A 6,246-nucleotide genomic window follows, 5' to 3' on the forward strand; every position below is an offset into this window, starting at 1 on the left:
AGAAATTGCGTTGAGTTTTGATGTGTTATGGTAGAGACTGTAGAATGAAAGACAAATGCCCTTGTATAAAACACGAAACCAAGCTTTTCTTTAATATATACACAGGAATAGCGACAAATTTATCCCCCCCCCCCCCATAAAAAAGTAGTTTACGAGAAGTTCTGTTGAGTTTTGATGTGTTATGGTAAAGAATGTGTAGGATGAAAACATATTTGCGATTCTTGTATAAAACCCGCAACCAAGTTTTTCTATTATATATACACAGGAAATAGCAACAAATTTATCCCCTCCCCCTAAAAAAAAGTAGTGTACGAGAATGGCGTTGAATTTTGATGTCTTACGTAAAGCATGTGTAGGATAAAAGGCTTGTGCCTCTTAAATAAAATCCGTAGCTCACATTTTTCATTATATACCTCGTCTGAAATAGCCACAAATTTGTCTAATGAGAAATACAACGCTGAATCTTAATGAATAACGTCGTATTACCTGTAGAATCAAAGACAAGCTTACCTGTTATGCAAAACCTAAAGCCCACACTTCTTTTCAATACCTCAGAGGAAATAGCCACAATTTTTTTTTCCAATAAGAGAGAAAACGCTGTATCTTAATATATAAAGTTGTCTTATCTCTGCAATCAAAGACTATTGCACCTGTTATTCGAAACCTATAACTCACACTCCGTTTCAACACCTCATCGGAAACAGCCAGAAATGTATCCAAAAATAACAACGCTATCTTATTCTGTATATTCTTATGTGCTTATGTAATATCTATAGAATCAAAAACACGTTCACCTACTGCACAAGATTCACGACCCGCGACATTCCAAACCTCACCTGCGGAACACCTTGAGAAACAGCATCAACACACCACGGTACCTGCCCAAGAGAACTCACCTTACCTGGCTTTCTCACCTGTGTTCTCCTAATTGAATAACCAAACATCCGTCCACTCTATCTTCTCCTTTTCTCCCTTCTTTCTATTTTCGATTATTTTGCACCTTTTCTTTTCTCTGTTTTCTTTTCAATTCTCATACTTTCTTCTTTTGCACCTTTTTCTTTTCTCTGTTTTCTTTTCCATTCTCATACTTTCTTCTACTGATAAAGTCCGACAGGAAAAAAACAACCTGAGATTTTAATATATAACTTACTCTTGTACCTCTTATACAAAGCTCAACACCCTCGCCATTCTAGCAATCCCCGCGAAGCCACTTTATGACTAGCCATATATAGACAAACACGAGAAATGATTGGAGGTTTTAATATGCTACTGTGCATCGTCTGTGGCATTCAAGACTTGTTATGCGTGGCCCACAACCCGCGGCTGCCAAACACTTCCCGCGGAGGATCTTCAGATTTGGCCAACAGGAGCCAAGCACGAGAAGATGTAACTTGAAATTTAGTGTAATATAGTGAATCATCAGTAGAATAAGACTTTTGTGATTGTTGTTCGAAGGAGGCAATCATGATTTCCGAGGACAGGACCACAAATTTAAGGGATGTGGGTAAAGAAAGGGTTACATTGGGGGAATACGGGGGGTTGTAAAAATTAAACCCCGTGGACACATTACGTGATTAGAGAACTTCTTTTTGCATAATTCGTATGTGATCCTGAATTACTTAACACATCTCAAGGTACGTCAAACCCTCGCCACCCAACGTTGCCAGATTGTCGTACTCTGCCTCTTATGTTTGCCGATTTCCGACCCCAAAACTGCTTTCATCACCCAGCTAACTGCCTTCATTATGGCTATCGTTTAAATGGTTAATTATTGGTGTTTCTTGGCAACAGTTATGGGGCAGAATCCGGCAAATACGCGCCTCTGAGTACGATAATCTGGCTCCGGTGTCGCCACCTCTACGTTAATTCCTGAGCACGACTCTGGCCACGTGAACACCTCTAGAAATATTAGTTAACTGTTTGTTTTCTGCATTAATTGTAAGTTCTTAATTACTTGGTATATCTTAAAGTACAAAGAACCATCGCCGCCTCTTGCAATACATTCTTAAACATGACCCTGCCCGCGGGAACATCTGAAATGTTAGTAAAATGTTATTGCTGTTTTTTTTCATTATTTGTAAGTTAACTTCTAATACTCAAACATACTCCAGCAGCCCCCCTTAAGATATTAGTTAACTGTTGTTGTTGTTTTTCATTATGTGTAAGTTATCCTCAAATACTCAAACATACTCCAGCAGCCCCCTTAAGATATTAGTTAAATGTTGTTGTTTTTCTAAGTTAACCTCAAATACTCATAATATACTCCAGCAGCCCCCTTAAGATACTAGTTAAATGTTGTTGTTTTTCAAAGTTAACCTCAAATACTCATAATATACTCCAGCGGCCCCCCTTAAGATATTAGTTAAATGTTGTTGTTTTTCATTATGTGTAAGTTAACCTCAAATATTCAAACATACTCCAGCAGCCCCCCTTAAGATATTAGTTAACTGTTGCTGTTGTTTTTCATTAGTAAGTTAACCTCAAATACTTATACCCAACTACCCCCTTCGAAACATTAGTTAGAGATTTATTTTGCATAATTTCTTGGTGATTCTTAGTTACCGAACACTCCCAAAGAACATTTAGCCATCACCACCTCGAAATACATTCCTATACACAACCTTGCCCTCGGAAATCCAATAGAAATATTAGATTATGCCACCCGGGTAGTAAGCTAATTTTTGGCATTATTCGTAAGTGATCCTCTAATACTCAACACATCACGGAGTACACTAAACCATCACCCCATCACTACTTCTTAATACATTGCAAAACACGACCATTAGAAATATTACATTATGCTTCCCGGTAGTAAGTTAGTTTTTTGCATTATTTGTAAGTGATCCTTCATTGCTCAACACATCAAAAAGTACACTAAACCATCACCCTATCACCACTTTTAATACATTGCTAAACACGACCATTAGAGATATTACGTTATGCTTCCCGGTAGTAAGTTAGTTTTTTCCATTATTTGTTAGTGATCCTCTAATACTCAACACTATGACAAAGTACACTAAACCATCACCCCATCACTACTTCTTAATTAATACATTGCTAAACACGATCCTGGCCGTGGGAGCCCCTTAGAAATATTAGATTATGCTCTCCGTTTGTTGGTTAGTTTTTGCATTATTCGTATTTCATCCTCTAATACTCAACACTATGACAAAGTACACTAAACCATCACCGCTTCTCAATACATTCCTCAGCATGACCCAGCCCGCGGGAACGCCTCAAAAACCGCCCGATGACTCCAAACCAACGCGGCGCTGGCACCACTGACGCACGCGGAGAGACGCCTTCCAGTTGCCACAAGCCTACACCGGCCACGACATTTTACGCCGAGCAAACACTGCGAGGCGTCACCCACACCACGCCGCAGGGCCCTGGGGTAGCCTCCCAGGGGCGCCGGAGGGAAGGGGAGGAGCGAAGGAGGGAGGGGCAGCGTACAGGTGTGAGGGGGGTTGGTTGCCAGGGTCCGTATACGCCAAGGTGGACTGTCAGGTGAGGTGCGGCAATGCGTAATGGCGTATACCCTCACCTGGACACCTGCTGCTCCTGCCCACTGGTTCGAGTCACGCGCAGCCACACACACACACACACACACACACACACACACACACACACACACACACACACACACAGAGGGCACCAGGCAACCCACGCACACAAGCAAGCACTGGTGTTTTATTTTGGGTCCCGGAGACAAACGAAGTCCTGATGCGGGAGAGTGTCAAGTTACTGAACCTGATTTAAAACTTGTGTGGTGGTTCTCTCTCTCTCTCTCTCTCTCTCTCTCTCTCTCTCTCTCTCTCTCTCTCTCTCTCTCTCTCTCTCTCTCTCTCTCTCTCTCTCTCTCTCTCTCTCTCTCTCTCTAAGCTAATAAGGGACAGCGTAACACATTCAGGTAAAGTTAGGACCATTGACAATAACAAAACATGGACGGTAAGCTGTTTAATATTCTCTCGTCCTTCTATATTTAATTTTAATTATCTATAACGTGTATTGTTGCCTCGGAGCTACGAAGAGACAACACAAGGCGAGTGGGAATAAGGAAACATGGACGGTAAGCGCCTCAAAACTCTCCCATCAAAGGCCTTGCTCTCAACCTTCTTTCTCACGTGTAATCTTGCCTCCGAGCTACCAAGAGGCGTCACGAGGCATCCAGGTAATGTTAACAAGAGTGCCAATACGAAAACATGGACGGTAAGTGCCTCAACACTCTCCCATCAAAGGCCTTGCTCTCAACCTTCTTTCTCACGTGTAATCTTACCTCGGAGCTAATAGAAAGACACACGAGGCATCCAGGTAACGCTAAGTCGAGTGCCACTATGAAAACATGCACTGTAAGCTGGTGAAGACTCTCTCACACTCTCGTTCCAAGTATCCGGCGGTGTCCTGTTTCCTCGGGGCTGTGTCGGGCGTGATAAGTGTCCCGCCCGTGATAAGTGTCTCGCCCCTTCACGAAAAGCTTTGTCCGAGGCCTTTGTGAGCGCCTTATCGCGAATTGTAAGTCATTGGCGGTGATTGGGAGGTTTTGTGTGGCTTCTGTGTTCTGTTCCTTCCCTTGATGCTGTCTTGTCCCGCGGCCGAGTTACTATTATTAGGTTGAGGAGTCACGAGATTGCCATTCATTTGTGTGTTTGGGGGTAGTGCAGGGCGTAGTATAAGACTGATTAAAAACTCCACCATACAAATGTACACTTTTATACTGTCCTTCCTCTTGTACCGCGGCCGAGTTACTATTATTAGGTTGAGGAGTCACGAGATTGCCATTCATTTGTGTGTTTAGGGGTAGTGCAGGGCGTAGTATAAGACTGATTAAAGAAACTCCACCACTGTCCTTCCCCTCTCCTCGATGCTGTCTTGTACCGCGGCCGAGTTATGTTGATTATGTTACGAGTTACCATTCATTTGTGTGTTTGGGGGTAATACAAGGCGTAGTATAAGACTGATTAAAGAAACTCCACCACTGTCCTTCCCCTCTCCTCGATGCTGTCTTGTACCGCGGCCGAGTTATGTTGATTATGTTGGGAAGTCACGAGTTACCATTCATTTGTGTGTTTGGGGGTAGTACAAGGCGTAGTATAAGATTAATTAAAGAACCTACACCATACAAATGCACACTCCTACTGTCCTCGATGTTGTCTTGTACCGCGGCCGAGTTACGATGATTAGGTTGAGGAGTCACGAGTTACCATTCATTTGTGTGTTTGGGGGTAGTGGAAGGCGGAGTATAAGATTAATTAAAGAACCTACACCATACAAATGTACACTTCTATACTGTCCTTCCTCTTGTACCGCGGCCGAGTCATGATGATTAGGTTGAGGAGTCACGAGTTACCATTCATTTGTGTGTTTGGGGGTAGTGGAAGGCGGAGTATAAGACTGAATAACAAACCTACACCATACAAATGTACACTTCTATACTGTCCTTCCTCTTGTACCGCGGCCGAGTTACGATGATTAGGTTGAGGAGTCACGAGTTACCATTCATTTGTGTGTTTGGGGGTAGTGGAAGGCGGAGTATAAGACTGAATAAAGAACCTCCACCATACAAATGTACACTCCTGCCTCATGTCCTTCCTTCCCCACCCATTGTACCTTCACCACAAGCCCACTTGCTCTTCTTACTATACCCTTGATTAAAGAAAAGAAAGAAGGATTGACGGGTGTGCGATGTGCCTGGTTTTGTGAATGTGTTTTTTATTTGTTTTTCTAGTCCAAGGCTTGAATTATTATGCTGAACTGTCACTATTTATTTGTGTGTTTTGTGGTAGAAAGGCGCATAAGATTGACGGCATTGCACTGTGTTTCTCGTTTTTTTTATGTTTTATTTTAGTTTCTTTTGTGGTGTTTTTCTCGTGTTTTTTATGTTATATTTTAGTTTTTTCTTTTGACCGCTCTGCACTGTTTCTCGTTTTCTTTATTTTTTTAATTTTTTTTTTTATGTCTTTTTAAAGGCTGAGTAATGTCTCTCGTTTTTTGCGTGTTTTATTCTAGTTCCTTTTGGTGAGTGTGCAATGTGTTTCTCGTTTTTTGTGTGTTTTATTCTAGTTCCTTTTGGTGAGTGTGCAATGTGTTTCTCGTTTTTTGTGTGTTTTATTCTAGTTCCTTTTGGTGAGTGTGCAATGTGTTTCTCGTTTTTTGTGAGTGTTTTATTCTAGTTATTTTTGGTGAGTGTGCAATGTGTTTCTCGTTTTTTGTGAGTGTTTTATTCTAGTTATTTTTGGTGAGTGTGCA

The sequence above is a fragment of the Eriocheir sinensis genome, chromosome 67 (genome assembly GCF_024679095.1).
Source record: "Eriocheir sinensis breed Jianghai 21 chromosome 67, ASM2467909v1, whole genome shotgun sequence".
NCBI lineage: Eukaryota > Metazoa > Arthropoda > Malacostraca > Decapoda > Varunidae > Eriocheir > Eriocheir sinensis.